Source organism: Microcebus murinus, chromosome 6 (genome assembly GCF_040939455.1).
Source record: "Microcebus murinus isolate Inina chromosome 6, M.murinus_Inina_mat1.0, whole genome shotgun sequence".
Lineage (NCBI taxonomy): Eukaryota > Metazoa > Chordata > Mammalia > Primates > Cheirogaleidae > Microcebus > Microcebus murinus.
Window position 1 is genome coordinate 105611813 of NC_134109.1, and position 16885 is coordinate 105628697.

The 16885-nt window shown below is 54.5% G+C and overlaps 1 long non-coding RNA gene across 1 annotated transcript; it reads left to right on the forward strand.

The window, feature by feature from the left end:
• Positions 1-2132: 2132 nt before the first annotated feature.
• Positions 2133-10859, forward strand: LOC105873409 (uncharacterized). Its single transcript, XR_012919653.1, has 3 exons — positions 2133-2199; positions 9765-10267; positions 10556-10859. It is a non-coding gene; the product is annotated as an uncharacterized LOC105873409 (long non-coding RNA).
• The last annotated feature ends 6026 nt before the right edge of the window (positions 10860-16885 follow it).

A 16885-nucleotide genomic window follows, 5' to 3' on the forward strand; every position in this document is an offset into this window, starting at 1 on the left:
TGCGCAGTGGACGCCTGCAGCCCCGGCCAGGCCCCCAGGGCAGCGCAGGGCGGGTTCCAGGTCATGGGGAGCTCTCGGCTGCTCCTGCTCCGCAGTCCTCCCGGTTCAGCTCTAGAGCTCTCGAGATGCCCAGGAAGACTGCAGGGTCCCAGAAACTCCAGGCAGGAAGCTGTCTGGGCACTCTGCTATGGAACTGCCACATCCCTCGCGTCTGGTCGCTGGGTCGTGTCAGCGCCTGCTGGGCACAAGACAGAGCTGTGGGCACAGAGGGGACGTGAGCTGAGACCGAGCCCGGCCTGGGCGGCTGCCAGGCTGGCGGTGTGCCTGGCAACGTAGGGCAGAGTTAAGCTCGACAAGGACACAGGGAAAGAGGGAGCCGTGCCTTCCAGCGGGAGGGCCCACGGGTTCTTACCAGTGCGGGACAAAGGCAGCATCCGAGCCGGCAGAGGCGTGGGGAAGGGTGTTCCCCACGGAGAAAACAGCACACAGAGAGGCTCGGGTTGGCAGAAAGAATGAGAAAGGGCCCCTGTGAGGCTCTCAGGGGGCTAGGGAAGGAACTGGTCCAGGCAGCAGCACCCAATCCCTCGTGGGGATTCCAGAGCCTTTCAGTCCTGCAGCCCTAAGAGTGCCTCCCTTTGCTTCTCCCCTTCCCACTGGGCTCCCCCAGGACTCTGCCCCTCATATTCAGGGCCAGCAGCCTCTCCTCTTCAAAGGCCTGTCGCCTACCCAAAAGGCAGCCACAGCCTTCAGGATTGCCCCTCTCCCTCCCTTTTTTTTGAGACAGAGTCTCACTCTGTTGCCAGACTAGAGTGCCGTGGCATCAGCCTAGTTCAGAGCAACCTCAAACTCCTGGGCTCAAGCGATCCTCCTGCCTCAGCCTCCTGAGTAGCTGGGACTACAGGCACACACCACCATGCCCGGCTAATTTTTTTTTATGTATATATTTTTAGTTGGTCAATTAACTTCTTTCTATTTTTAGTAGAGACAGGGTCTCGCTCTTGGTCAGGCTGGTTTCGAACTCCTGACCTTGAGCGATCCGCCCGCCTCGGCCTCCCAGAGTGCTAGGATTACAGGCGTGAGCCACCACGACCAGCCTCTGATTGCCCCCTTTTAGGGAAACCTTGCCTGGGGACTTGCCCAAAGCCCTGGCCCACCAGGGCAGAAGGCCAGTGTCCTGAGCTTTATCTAGGGGACAAGCCCTCCTCTGTGAAAGAGAGGCCAGGAGAAGCTTTCTCTAGCAGGCACCACTGCAAAACCATGGACCAGAAAGGAAGGAGACCTGCCTGGTGTCACGTGGCTGGACAGGGGACAAAGCAGAGCTGGCCCTCAGTTTCTGCGCCTTCAGTCCTAGCTTCCCTCTGCTGTCACTGCTGGGCAAGGATCCTGAAACACAGCCCCACCTGCCCATCAGTGCCCTGAGAGACACCTTCTTACAGATAGGAGGCGACAGCCCCTCCCGGCATCAAGCAGGAAGGCTGGAGCGAGGAGCGGCGACTCCCCGCAGGCATTAGTTGCTGGACACCTCTGCAGCGAGGCAGCACTCCTTACAGCCCTGCACGACCCCGCTGCTTACGGGGCACTGTCCCACCATCGACTCGTGCCTTCAAGAGAGGCACAAATGCCGGCTCAGGAACGGAGTGGGGCTGTCTGAAGGCTGGGCCCAGCAGGCGCAGCAGGCCCTGGGCAGGGTGCAGGTGGCCCTTGGAACTGAGGGTGATGGCTTCCCCATAAATGTCACAAACTTGCACAGCCGAATGAAGGTGGGCACACCATTGGGATCAAGCCCTTCGGTTTCCTTTAGGGCGCAGTGTCAGCTACCAGGGTCACTTGGCAGCTCCCCCAGGCTGCCTGGGCACCCCACGCTCCCCGGCAGATTCCGATTCCAGAGTCTCGGCTGTTCTGAGATTCCCACGGCAGGGAACAGCCCCATTGATCCAGGAGCGCCTGACCCCAGCTGCATTCTCCGCCCGTTGTTCAGAGAGCACACCAGGTGGATAAGCCCTACCCAAGGCGAGCTTAGGAGGTCCTGAGAGGCATCCGGAGCAGGATGTGAAGATAGTGATTGAACAAAGGCCTGTCTACACGGTGTCCTTCCTGTAGGCACTGATGAAGCAATAATGCTGGGCTGCTTTGACCTCCAGGCACATCCAGAGGAGAGTGAAGGAGCCGTGTGACTGTGGGAGGTCCCTCTCTAACCAGGTGGGCACGATGGGGAGAGAGCTAAGAGTGAGGGACCCTCCTCCTGCTTAGAAACGCAAGGGCGGCACCTGCTCAAGGGTGACTCTGTCCATCCAGCCAGGCCTAGGAGGAAGGGACAGATTCACAGGCGGTTGTGGAAGGGAGGTGAGTCTGCCTGGCTGGACCCATGGCCGTTAAGGCAAGGACCGGTAGGCAGGGTGGCCCACAGTGGAGGGAGGGGACATGGCAGCGAGACCCAGGCCTTAGCGCTCCCAGCCTGGAGAGGGAGGAGAGGAAGGGACTCTCCCCAACCACGTGGCCACGCCAGGCTGCTGCTGCCGCCTGCCCGCCAGCTGGGCAAGCACCGGGCCTCCCCTGCCAGGCCAGGCAGCAGCCTCCTGCTGGTGGAGGGCACTGTGCACAGGCCTCAGCAGAAGCCAGAGTGGCTGGGCCTGGGAACGCATCAGAGCCGTCCCCTGCCTCTGGGGGGGACTTGCTTCCCATAGGAGAGCGTGTGCATGTCTACACATGTGCATTAACACGCATTCATTCAAGAAATATTTCTTAACAGAAAAATTTCTAGATACAAATGAAAATGAAAGTATAACATATCAAAATCTATGGGAGACAGCAAAAGCAGTCCTAAGAAGGAAGTTTATAGCACTAAATGCCTACATCAGAAAGGTAAAAAAAAAAATCTCAAATACACAACCTGACACCCCAAGGAACTAGAAAAACAACAATCTAACCTCAAAATAAGTGGAGGGAAAGGAATAATAAATATCAGAGCAGAAATAAACTAGAGACTAAAACAATACAAAAGATCAACAAAGCAAAGAGCTATTTTTTGAAAAATATAAGCAAAATTGACAAACCTTTAGCTAGACTAGGAAAAACAGAAAGAAAACTCAAATAAAATCAGAGATGAAAAAGGAGACATTACAACTGATACCACAGAAATACAAAGGATCATGAGACTGCTACAAACAACTGTGCACCAACAAATTGGAAAACCTTGAAGAAATGAATAAATTCCTGAGCACGTACAATCTACCAAGATTGGCCAATGAAGAAATAGAAAACCTGGGTAGATGAGTAATGAGGATTGAGACTGAAGCAGTAATAACAAGTCTCCCATCAAAGACAAGCCCAGGACCTGCTAGCTTCACTGCAGAATTCTATCAAAGATTTAAAAAAGAACTAATACCAATTCTACTCAAACTCTTCAGAAAAATTAAAAGAAGAGGGAATACTTCCAAACTCACTTTACAAGGATAGAATTAGCCTGACACCAAAACCCAGACAAGGATACAACACACACGATAAAACTACAGGCCAATATCTCTGGTGAACATAGATGCAAAACAAAATACTCAACAAAATACTACCAACCCTAATTCAAGAGTGCATTAAAGGAGCATTCTCCATGATCAAGTGAGATTGATCCCAGGGATTCAAGGAGGGTTCAATATATGCAAATCACTCAGTGTGATCCATCACATTAATAGAATCAAGGACAAAAATCACATAGTCATTTCAATAGACACTGAAAAAGCATTTGGTAAAATTCAAGATCCCTTCATGATAAAAACCCTCAATAAACTCGGTATAGAAGGAACATACCTCAACACAATAACATACCTCAACACAATAAAGGCCATGCAAGGCAAACCCTCAGCTAACATCATACTGAACAGGGAAAAGTTGAAAGCTTTTTCTACAAAATCTAGAATAAGACAAGAATATTCACTTTCACCACCTTTGTTTGATATAGTACTGAAAGTCCTAGCCAGAGCAATTCAGCAAGAGAAGGAAACAAAGAGCATCCAAATTGGAAAGGAGAAAGTCAAATTGTCCCTCATGAAGATGATGTGATCTTATATATAGAAAACCCTAATGATTCCACCAAGAAAATATTAGAACTAATAAATGAATTCAGTAAAGTTGCAGGATACAATATCAGTAGCATTTATAGCTGATAGTCAATAGCAGACTATCTAAACAAGAAATCAAGAAAACAAATTCATTTACAATGGATACAAAAAAATTAAAATACCTAGGAATAAACTTAACCAAGGAAGTGAAAGATCTCAACAGCAAAAACTATATAACATTGATGCAATAAATTGAAGAGGACACAAATAAGTAGAAAGATATCCTGCGTTCATGGATTGGGAGAATTAATATTATTAAAATGTTCATATTACCCAAAGCAACCTACAGATTTGATGCAATCCCTATCAAAATACCAATGACATTCTTCACAGAAATAGAAAAAAAAATCCTAAAATTTGTATGGAAAGGCAAAAGATCTCGGATAACCAAAGCAATCCTCAGCAAAAAGAACAAAGGTGGAGGCATTACACTCCCTGACTTGAAAATACACTATTATACAAAGCTATAGTAGCCAAAACAAGGTACTGGCATCAAAATACACAGATCAATGGAACAGAGTAGAGACCCAGAAATAAATCCATGTATTCATAGCCAACTGATTTTTGATGAAGGCACCAAGAACACACATCGGGGAAAGGATGGTCTCTTCAATAAATGGTGCTGGGAAAACTGGATATCCACATATAGAAGAATGAAACTAGACCCTTATCCCTCTCTGTATATAAAAATCAACTCTAAATGGATTAAAGACTTAAATGTAAGACCTGAAACTATGAAACCCCTAACAGGAAACGTAGAGGAAATGCTTCGTGATACTGAACTAGGCAAGAATTTTTAAAATAAGACCTCAAAAGCATGGGCAACAAAAGCCAAGACAGACAATTGGCATTTCATCAAACTAAAAAGCTTCTACACAGCAAAGGAAACACTCAACGAAGTGAAGAGACAACCTACAGAATGGAGAAGATGTTTGCAAATTATGCATCTGACAATTACTTTATATTCAGAATATATATGAAACTCAACTCAATAGCAAAGAAATCCAAATAATGCAATTGAAAAATCAGCAAAAGACCCGAATGGACATTTCTCAAAAGAAGACATACAGGCAACAGGTATATGAAAAAAATGCTCCACACATCACTAATCATCAGGGAAATGCAAATAAAAACCATGAGATGTCACTTTATCCCAGTTAGAGTGGTTATCCTCAAAAAGACAAAAAAAACAAATGTTGTCGAGAATGGGGCGAAAAGGCTATTCTTATACACCATTGGTGGGAATGTAAATTGGTACAGCCATTATGGAAAACAGTATGGAGCTTACTCAAAAACTAAAAACAGAACCACCATAGGATCCAGCAATTCCACCTCTGGATATTTATCCAAAGGAAATAAAACCGGTATTTCAAAGGGATACCTGCATTCCCATGTTTATTGCAGCATGATTCCCAATGCAGAATCAACCTAAATGCCCATCAAATGATGAACGAATAAAAACAATGTGGTATATACACACAATGAAATACTATTCAGCCATAAAACAGAAGGAAATCCTGTCATTTGCAGCAACCTAGATGAACTGGAGGACATTCTGTTAAGCAAAATAAGCCAGAAAGGCACAGAAAGACAAACAGCACATGATCTCCTTCCTATGTGGAATCTACAAGAGTTGATATCACAGCAGTAGCGAGTAGAACGGTGGCTCCCGGAAGCTGGGGAGGGGGAGGTGAGGAGGAGCTGGAGAGAGACATTGGTCACCTGTCAAAGCTACAGTTACATAGGAAGAGGAAGTCCTGGTGTTCTGTTACACAATAGGGTGACTATAGCAAACAAACGATGTAGTGCATACTTCAAAAGATAGCAAAAAGAGAAAAATTTAAATGTCACCACAAAGAAATGATATTTAAAATGATGGATATGGTACCCCAATTTGATCATTATACTATGTATGCATTCATTGAAACATCACAAAATGTTTATAAATATGTACAATTATTATGTATCAATTATAAATGTAAAACTTAAATGCAAGAAAGGAATATTTATTAAGCACTTACTTTACACCAGAGCTTGTTCCAAGTGTTGGGAATATAGCAGTGAAAAAACAGTCCCTATCCTCATAGAACTTATATTCTTGGCAGAAGAGGTGTCTACCTGGTCATATACTATCCACCATTTAAATTCAGTCTCGAAAGCCACACATTTCTTGTCTTGCTCTTTTTTCTGTTTAGGGCAGACCCTTCAGAGCCTGGGAGGCAGTGATTAGCAGTCTCCACCCCAGCCCTCTCTCCTCCCTCCCCACAGACTAGCTTTGCCTTTATTTTTTTTTCCAGTTATTTTTTATTTTAGCATATTATGGGGGTATAAGTGTTACGGTTACATATATTGCCCATGCCCCCTCCCCCCTCGAGTAAGAGCTTCAAGCGTGTCCATCCCCCAAACGTTGCACATCTTACTCATTGTTGTTGTATACACCCATCCCTTCCTCCCCCCTCCCACCCTCCCGACACCTGATAAATGTTATTCCTATATGTCCACTTAGGTGTTGATCCGTTAATGCCAATTTGCTGGTGAGTACATGTGGTGCTGGTTTTTCCATTCTTGAGATACTTCACTTAGTAGAATGGGTTCCAGCTGTATCAAGGAATATACAAGAGGTGCTAAATCACCATTGTTTCTTAAAGATGATGAGTAGTATTCCATGGTATATATTTACCACATTGTATTAATCTACTCATGAATTGATGGGCACTTGGGTTGTTTCCATAGCTTTGTAATTGTGAATTGTGCTGCTATAAACATTTGAGTGCAGGTGTCTTTTCCATAAAATGACTTTGATCTTTTGGGTAGATGCCCAGTAGTGGGATTGCTGGATCAAATGGTAGATCTACTTGTATCACTTTGAGGTATCTCCATATTGCTTTCCACAGAGGTTGAACTAGTTTGCAGTCCCAAGCAGTGTAGGAATATTCCTCTCTCTCCACATCCACGCCAACATTTGTTGTTTGGGGACTTTTTGATAAAGGCCATTCTCGCTAGAGTTAAGTGATATCTCATTGAGGTTTTGATTTGCATTTGCCTGATGATTAGAGATGTTGAACATTTTTTCATATGTTTGTTGGCCATTATTCTGTCTTCTTTTGAGAAGTTTCTATTCATGTCCTTTGCCCATTTTTGATAGGGTTGTTTGATTTTTTCTTGCTGATTTTCCTGAGTTCTAAATAGATTCTAGTTATCATCCCTTTATCAGATGTGTAGCTTGCAAAAATTTTCTCCCATTCTGTGGGTTGTCTGTTTGCTCTCTTGACAGTTTCTTTGGCTGTGCAGAAGCTTTTTAATTTGATCAGGTTCCATTTGTTTATTTTTGTTGCTGCTGTGGTTGCTTTTGGGGTCTTCTTCATAAATTCTTTGCCTAGGCCAATGTCTAGAAGAGCATTTCCAACATTTTCCTCTAGGATTCTAATAGTTTCACACCTAAGGTTCAAGTCTGTTACCTAGCGTAAGTTGATTTTTGTGAGAGGTGAAAGGTGTAGGTCTTGTTTCAGTCTTCTACATGTGGCTATCCAGTTTTCCCAGCACCATTTATTGAATATGGATTCTTTTCCCCAGTGTATGTTTTTGTATGCTTTGTTGAAGATTAGTTGGCTATATGAGGATGGTTTTATATCTGGGTTCTCTGTTCTGTTCCACTGGTCAATGTCCTTGTTCTTGTGCCAGTCCCAAGCTCTTTTAATTACTATAACCTTGTAGTATAGTTTGAAATCTGGTAGATTGATACCTCCTAGTTTGTTTTTATTGCCAAGGATTGATTTTGCTATATGGGGTCTTCTCTGGTTCCATACGAAGTATAAAATTATTTTTTCTATGTGTGAAAAATGATGATGGTATTTTGATAGGGATTGCGTTGACTCTGTAGGTCACTTTGGGTAATATAGGCATTTTAACAATGTTGATTCTGCTGACCCACGAGCATGGTGTATTCATCCACCTGTTTATGTCCTCTGCTATTTCCTTCTTCAGTGTTTCATAGTTCTCCCTGTAGAGGTCTTTTACCTCCTTAGTTAAGTATATTCCAAGGCACTTTATTTTCTTTGTTGCTATTTTGAATGGAATTGAGTCTTTGATTTGGTTCTCACTTTTACTGTTGTTGGCGTATATAAATGCCTCTGATTTCTGTGTAATGGTTTTGTATCCTGAGACTTTACCAAATCCTTTTCTCTCCCTCTGAATCCCTGTTCCTGCTCTCAGCCCTCCCCTACCCCCTACCCCACCTCTAGGTCTCCCCAGACCTTTCTTGCCCTCTCTCAGCAGTGACAGCTGAGCATGGGGAAGCCCGGAGGACTCCAAGCTGGCCTTCAGGGCCCACCCCTGCCTGGGGACCACAGGGAGGACCTCTACCCATGCCAGCCAGGCCCATGGGTGGCTCTCTGAAGGCCCCCACAGCCGGCCCACCTGTGAAGTCAGCCAAGTGGGTCTCTTGTGCCTCTAGACAGCCCCCAAACCCTCCTGGTCCCCAAATCAGAGCAGCCCCCATTTGATCAGCACTTCCTACGGGCCAGGCTGTGGCTAAGCCCTCAGAAGCATGGGCTCACGTACTGCTCCCAACAGCCACGTGCAGTAGGTACCGTTAGTCTCTCTGCCATGGGAACTTCTTTTGTACTCAAGTGGAGACCAATGAAACCCACTAAATTTGTCACTGACAACAGCTGAAGCTGTTCCCCTTCCCCAAGACATTTCATATACTTCAAATGACAATATCTTTCTAGACCCAGACAATGCCTCTGCAATGGCGGAATTGCCAGTAGACAGGGAGCAGAGCAGATCCTATCCATTTGGGAACAGGGGCATCCCTGCCCCCCCCACAGGGGTTGCCTCCTCCCCGCTCTCATAAAGCTGCCCCTGCCCCGCCAGGGTTAAGCAATCAGCTCCTCTGTTCCCTTGTTGGCTACTCACCTGGCCAAGCTAGGCCTATTAATTACCACAGGATAATTAGGGGTGGGGAAATCCCGCACAGATACAATCAGCACCCTCCCCTGACTGCCCCCACATTCCCCTCCTGGTCTCCCTGAAATCCTGGGATGGACTGTGCTCCCCTGTCATCTCCGTCCCCTGTAACACCCCCAGACCCACCCAGACCAGCGCCTGAACGCCCCAGGGAAGGCTGAGCCCTGCTGGGCAGCCAGCTGCTGCAGTCGCGCTGCAGTCCCCACGGAAGCGTCCTCCCGCCACCCCACCGTCTGAGACACCTCCATGAGCCAACTCCGTGCCCCTCACCCCAAAGCTCAAACATGTCTCACCTTCCCCCGCCCCAACGCAGACTGCAGAAAACACTGGCTAGGGTGAGCGTCCGGACCAGGCACGCAGGCACCTAGGAACGGACTCTTAATTTCAGGACACCCCGAAACTGTCAGCAAGAGTCTCCATCTATGCACACAAGTGCATCTCTCTGGGAGGGCTCCACACTCACATCAGATCTCAGAGAGCCCTGAGCTCCAAAGGGGTAAGAATCCCTGGACGAGGTGTCCTGCAGACCACCCCAGTAACACTTGGTGGCTGTGAGCGCCAGCCTGCGGCCAGACTGTCTGAGTGCCATCCCAGCGCTGCCACTTTCTAGCTACCTCATCTCAGTTTTGCTATCTGAGAAATGGAATCGCACAGCGTCTTGGTTTCCTCTTTGGGTCACTACAGGGAGCGGCAGCCTGACTGCTTCAGCTGGAAGTAAAATCCCCCAGAGAACGCGTAGGTCATGGTCAAAAGGAGGAGGCACGACTATGGACGCAGGCAGAAGTGACAGTCCACACCTTCCCTGCACTGAGACTGAGCAGCGCGCAGAGAATCTCTCCCAGCATCCTTATATCACATCGGGCTCCGGGCCCAGGGAAGCCCTGAGGACGGCCCAGCCTCCCTCCTGGAAACGCCACACAGCTCATGAGGAAGCCCCCAGCTGTGCCTAAGAAGGCCTCCCCGCCCTGGGCCCAGGGAGACCACAGAGCAGAAGCTAGTCCAGCTGCGGCGGGCAGCCATGGCTGCAGAGCCTCTCTCGCTGCACACACCCGGCCGACCCGGCCACGGCAGACAGGGCTAGACAGATCGCTTCTGCCCCTGCAGCATGGCAGCGTGGCACAGGACGCGGCCGCCAGTCTAGAGTGCAAGCGCCAAGCAAGGGCCCAAGCCTCCTCCAGACGACAGTGGTAAGGCGGGCTGCTTCCAGAAAGGATGGGGGAGTAACAAGGGAGAAAGGGGGAGGGGCGGGGAGGGAGGGAGGAGGGAGAGAGTCAGCAGGGAGGGAGGGAGAGTGGGAGGGGTGGGGCAGGAAAGGAGGGAAGGACGGAGGCTCTTCAAGTCTCTTCAAGCCTCTCCATCCCTCCCTCTTCCAGGCAAAATATTTTTTCTCTCAAAAAAAAAAAATCCCTTTCCTTTCTGAACAAGAGCTTTGTAACACTAGATGGCTGATCCGAAAATAACTATTTTGCCCTTAGACAGAGGCGCTTTTTAACAGGAGAAGCTGAGATATTTTGAAAGCCGCCCCTGAGGCGAGAAAGTTGTGCATAAGGCACTAATTGTCACCGCTCCCCAAGGACAGCCAGACTGTGCCAGGCAGGGGAGAGGGCTGGGCTGGCTGTCAGCACCTGTCCCCGGGGGAGTCTCCCTGCCCGGGCTCGGCAGCCAGGCCAGCTCCCTGCGCCACCGTGCAGGAGATAAAACACAGGACACAGACGATCTTACATAACCGGAGCGGGACTGAACATTTTCAGCAAATTACCTCTGTTATGAGCTCTGCCATAAAATCGCCTCGCAAGTGAATTCCGTTTTTCTTCCCTCCGTGCCCAATCAATTAGCACATGAGTAATACCAAGCCCATTAGGACAGACCGATGCCGGGGGAGTTATGTCATCTGCTGTAGAAATGATTGCTTAATATACCAGTTGGCTCCGAGGAGCTCTTAGCCACACACAATCTTGCCATAATCAATAGCAACAGTCAAACGAGGCTGTTTCCAATGAGGACACTGCTGGGCAGAGCAGGAGCCAGCGCCAGTGTGCCAGTGTGGGGCAGATGCTGAGTGGGCCAGAGCCGCTCCCGTCCCCGCCCCCGCCTCCAGCCTCCCCTCCGCTCTGCCCCTCCTGCCTCCCCTCCCCTCTGCCCCCTCCTGCCTCCCCTCCCCTCTGCCCCCTCCTGCCTCCCCTCCCCTCTGCCCCTCCTACTTCCCCTCCCCTCTGCCCCCTCCTGCCTCCCCTCCCCTCTGCCCCTCCTGCCTCCCCTCCCCTCTACCCCTCCTGCCTCCCCTCCCCTCCCCTCTGCCCCCTCCTGCCTCCCCTCCCCTCCCCTCTGCCCCCTCCTGCCTCCCCTCCCTTCTGCCCCCTCCTGCCTCCTCTCCCCTCCCCTCTGCCCCTCCTGCCTCCCCTCCCCTCTGCCCCTCCTGCCTCCCCTCCCCTCTGCCCCTCCTGCCTCCCCTCCCCTCTGCCCCCTCCTGCCTCCCCTCCCCTCTGCCCCCTCCTGCCTCCCCTCCTCTCTGCCCCTCCTGCCTCCCCTCCTCTCTGCCCCTCCTGCCTCCCCTCCCCTCTGCCCCCTCCTGCCTCCCCTCCCCTCTGCCCCTCCTGCCTCCCCTCCCCTCTGCCCCTCCTGCCTCCCCTCCCCTCTGCCCCTCCTGCCTCCCCTCCCCTCTGCCCCCTCCTGCCTCCCCTCCCCTCTGCCCCCTCCTGCCTCCCCTCCCCTCTGTCCTCTCCTGCCTCCCCTCCCCTCTGCCCCGTCCTGCCTCCCCTCCCCTCTGCCCCCTCCTGCCTCCCCTCCCCTCTGCCCCCTCCTGCCTCCCCTCCCCTCCCCTCTGCCCCCTCCAGCCTCCCCTCCCCTCTGTCCTCTCCTGCCTCCCCTCCCCTCTGCCCCGTCCTGCTTCCCCTCCCCTCTGCCTCCTCCTGCCTCCCCTCCCCTCTGTCCTCTCCTGCCTCCCCTCCCCTCTGCCCCCTCCTGCCTCCCCTCCCCTCCCCTCTGCCCCCTCCTGCCTCCCCTCCCCTCTGCCCCCTCCTGCCTCCCCTCCCCTCCCCTCTGCCCCCTCCTGCCTCCCCTCCCCTCCCCTCTGCCCCCTCCTGCCTCCCCTCCCCTCTGCCCCGTCCTGCTTCCCCTCCCCTCTGCCTCCTCCTGCCTCCCCTCCCCTCTGTCCTCTCCTGCCTCCCCTCCCCTCTGCCCCCTCCTGCCTCCCCTCCCCTCTGCCCCCTCCTGCCTCCCCTCCCCTCCCCTCTGCCCCCTCCTGCCTCCCCTCCCCTCTGCCCCCTCCTGCCTCCCCTCCCCTCTGCCCCCTCCTGCCTCCCCTCCCTTCCCCTCTGCCCCCTCCTGCCTCCCCTCCCTTCCCCTCTGCCCCCTCCTGCCTCCTCTCCCCTCTGCCCCCTCCTGCCTCCCTTCAGAGCCTGCAGAGAAGCCTAAGGGTGGCTCAGGGAAACAGGAGCCTGGAGGGAGAAGCCGGAGGGATGCGCAGGGGAATTCCTAGCCAAGAGGGAAAGGAGGATGAGACTCTTTCTTCCTCTGCATTTCTTGGCAACAGCAGATTGGGCGTTCGCTCTCTGCAGTCGCCAGGTCAAAGATTTGTGTGAGGTCACAGCCCCTCTGGAGTTGAGCACGCGTGTGAGCACATCCTTACACGTGGGCATAAACAAGGACAGGTGCCTGAAACTACTACTGCATGTCTGTGTTTACATGTATGCATGGATAGTCGAGCGGGGCCAGCGTGTGTGTGTGTGTGTGTGTGTGTGCCTGTGCGTGTGTGTGTGCGCGCGCGCGTGCACAGCTCCTGGAGTACTGTACACGTGTGCATAAGAGCGCTTACTTGGCGCAGACACGTACAAGTGTGCCCCTTACTCCAGCACGCAGCCGTCCTGCAAGCCAGGCAGCCTGCCCTGCCACTTTGTTCTGCCGCTATCCTGGGCCTCAGAACCGAGGGGAAGAGCTGAGCGTCTCCCCAAGGTGACAAGAGCAGAGGCGGTGAGCAGCGCGGCAGCCACCTGGGTGTGGCACCCTAGGAGAGCACCGGCGCGGCTGTGGAGCTAGGCCACCCTGGTGTCTGGGCCCTGTCCTGCCTCCTGGAAGGGCAAGTTCCTTGATTTCCCTGGGTGGCCGTTGGCTCATTTGCACACGGAGATGTCAGCACCCCAGGCTGGCTGAGCGTTAGTGCACAGAAAGCGCACAGCGGAGCCGCCTGCCAGAGGAAGCAACCCCTAAACTCAGCTGCTGGCATTAACCCATTGACCCCAGTGCTGCCGCAGCTCCCTGGCTGCCGAGCCTGGGACCCGGGTCTCCAGCCCCTGCCTGCTCCAGATGGGGCCGGGGACCCACTCTATTTCCCTCCTAGTGGCTGGGAGAAGAATTGCCGCATCCCTGAGAACGCACATCTCACCGGGACTAGTGTGTGCGGCCTCGCCCCAGCCCGTCTCCTCTGCACAGACTTCTCTCTCCCAGCTAGCAGGTATGGCCCTGGCAGGGCAGTTATTGTCCCCACAGCCAGGAGTGGCTGCTTCCCACTGGCTGCAAGGCGCTGGGCCCTGGGGCAGAGCGTGCAGGGCCCAGCCTTCGTGGGCAAACCCAGGTCCAGCATCTCAGAAGTGCTGAGAGCCCCAGGCCTTGGAAATGCTCAGGTGCAAACCCTTCTTCCTTGACAGATGCGGAGACGAGCCTGCCAGGGCTGGCCGCTGAGTGAGAGCCGGGCGCGCTGGCCCCAGAGATGTGGGTCTCCAGGTGGGATTTTTTCCAGAGAGGGAGGGACAGGTCTGGAGGAGACTCACCTCTCTCTCCACTCCCACCTGTCCACCCACAGCCACCCCCCACGAGGTGACAGCTCACGCAGCCCTGGCACAGGGGGGAGAGGAGGCGAGTGGCCACGAAGCCTGTTGCCAGGGGAGTGGCCCTGCTGTTGCGAGGAAGGGCCCGCTAGTGACCGGGCGCAGGGGAGTGGGTGTGGCGGTGAGCACCCAGTCCTCCAAAATGCCGACTGCCCTCTTCCCCCGGCCTCAGTTTACCCATCCATAAATGGAAGGATGGAGTCTATAAGCACAAGGTCCCTCCCAGGCCTGGTGCTCTGGGGCGGGGCTGTGGGGTCCCGGGGCATGGCCAGGTGAGCTATAGCCTTGGGGAGGGTGGCCATGGGTGGAGAGGCCCAGGGGCATGGCCAGGTGAGCTGTAGCCTTGGTGAGGGTGGCCGTGGGTGGAGAGGCCCGGGGGCATGGCCAGGTGAGCTGTAGCCTTGGGGAGGGTGGCCGTGGGTGGAGAGGCCCGGGGGCATGGCCAGGTGAGCTGTAGCCTTGGCGAGGGTGGCCGTGGGTGGAGAGGCCCGGAGGCATGGCCAGGTGAGCTGTAGCCTTGGCGAGGGTGGCCGTGGGTGGAGAGGCCCGGGGGCATGGCCAGGTGAGCTGTAGCCTTGGCGAGGGTGGCCGTGGGTGGAGAGGCCCGGAGGCATGGCCAGGTGAGCTGTAGCCTTGGCGAGGGTGGCCGTGGGTGGAGAGGCCCGGGGGCATGGCCAGGTGAGCTGTAGCCTTGGCGAGGGTGGCCGTGGGTGGAGAGGCCCGGGGCAGCCCCCAGCCCTCCCTGCTGTGGAGCAGGAAAGGCCTCCTCTCACTTTCCGAATCCCGTCTCGAGCTCTAGAGGGGCAGCTTGGCAGAGAGGCAGGTGTGCCCCTCCAGCGGTCCCCTCCGCGGCCATCCAACCTTGGGGTGACACGCGCCGCACCACACCTGGGTCTCTTCCCTGTGAGGTGGCGTTGAGAGCAGCGCCCACCCCCAGTGGCTGGAGGACTCAGTGGGGTGCGACAAGGCACCCGAGTGCCGGTCTCTGTGCCGCAGGCGCAGCGGCGAACGCACATGACCAACGTCCCTGCCGGTCGGGGGCCACCTCGCAGACCGGGCAGCGGGACAAATGCACACGGAGAAAAGGAACGGCATCGGGGACGGTAAGCATTACAGAAAATACTCGAACCGCTCAAACACGGAAAGGCAGAGTGCGTGACGGGGCACAGGGAAGGTGTGGGTGCAGCTAGCGAACGAGGCTGTAGGGAAAGAGACCTGTGTCTGGGCCTCAATTTCCTCATCTGTAGAGTGGGCGTAAGACCACTAACACATTGCCTACCTCCCGGGATTGTATTAGGGAATAATTACGGTCCATGGAGCTTTATGGGATTTTTTTTACGAGTCTAGGGGGTGAAAGAGGACCCAGGGTGATGGGCATGAAAGGGACAGGGTCATTCATGTTAGCTGTCGTTACTCTGGGTCATCACCCAGGGCAGGGACGCCCCTCACCCCACCCAACCCCTGCGCCAGGCCGTGTCTCTTCACCCCCTTCCGAGCCTCGGGAAGGACAGGGCCTCCCACCTCGGGGCTCTCTCCGGCCCAGGCACCCAGTCCGGCCCCGTGTCCCACCCCTCAGTCTGGCAGACAGAACCCGGGAGGCTCGGCCGTGAGTGCCGGGACACCACCTCCCCCCTGGGGTCTCTTCCTCCTCAGCTGCCGGGGGAGCCCGTGCGGACGGAGCAGGGCATGCGTGTGCCTCCTCGCCCTGTGTGAGCCGGCAGAGCCCCGCCCTGCGTCAGCGGGGCCCTTCTTGCAGGCCAGGCCGCGGGGAAGAACGAACGAGACGCACCATCAGCTCCCTGCGCACTCACCGCGCGCCGCCCTCCCGACACCTTGCACTTGCGCTTCCCTCGACCCCGAGGGAAACCAGCCATGTGTAGCCTCCACCACAGCTCCGCAGAAGAGGCGGCTCAGGCCCCGGAGAGGGCGTCATCCCCAGGGCCACTCGGGAAGTGGGCCCGTCCTTCTCTCTGGAGCCCGTGAGTGTCGCCACGCTGCATTCTTCCCCGGGATGGCGGGCGCAGACAGCGCTGCGGGCCTGGATGGCCGGTACCGCCGGCTTCAGCCGCCTGCAGAGAGCCTGGCGGGGAAGCTGGCCGTACGGGTGGCACCTTAGGCATGAGCCTCAGGCCGCCCCCTCCGCCCCACCTGCCTGCCCACCTCAAGCAGCCCTGCGGAGCGGGGCTCTGCGCGGCGAGGAGCTCGGCCCCTGCCACCCGCCGGCAGCAGCTGGCCAGCCCCTGGGAACAACGTGTCCTCCGCTCCGTCACGGCCCAGGCCACCGCAGCGCTGGCCGAAGGAAGTCTTCACTGCAACCTCTAGAGAGGCCCTGAGCCAGGGGCCCGGCCACACCATCCTGAGTGCCCTGCCCCGAGCAGCCGCACGCGGGCTCTGCGGGACGGCTCCACGGTTGCCACCGCAGGCCACGCCACACGCACCACACCCCGTGAAGCACGGCATTGCACACGGACGTGGCCACACTGAGGCACTCATGATGCACCTGCCTCCGTCACACACAGAGCGCAGGACGCCTGAGCCACGGAAACTGTGCCGACGTAAATGCGTGTTGTTGCTTTCACTCTGATGTCTGGGGACCGCTTGTTGTGCGGCAATAGATAACGAGTACAGATGTGCCCTCTGCCCTCTGTGACCGGGGTTTAGAGGAAAGGAGAGTGCGGGGGGAGATGGCAGCACGGGCAGTGTGTGGTCAGAAGCCAACCTGGGGGCATCACAAGCTTCTCCGAGGCCAGGGGACAGAGCACACCTGGGAGGCTGGGAGGCCGCGGGTGGGACGTTCTCCTGCAAAGCAGACCACGTTCTCTGCTCAGATGTGAGGGCTGTTATTAAAAGGAAACGTCTATTCCAGCCCAGGCTCTGCCGCCGGGGACGGGCGAGCAGCCGCCCCTGCCCACCTGTCATGGGCACTGCCCAGTGTCAGGCTCTGCAGGTGCACGCCGGCCTGGCACTCGGCGCCACAAAGCC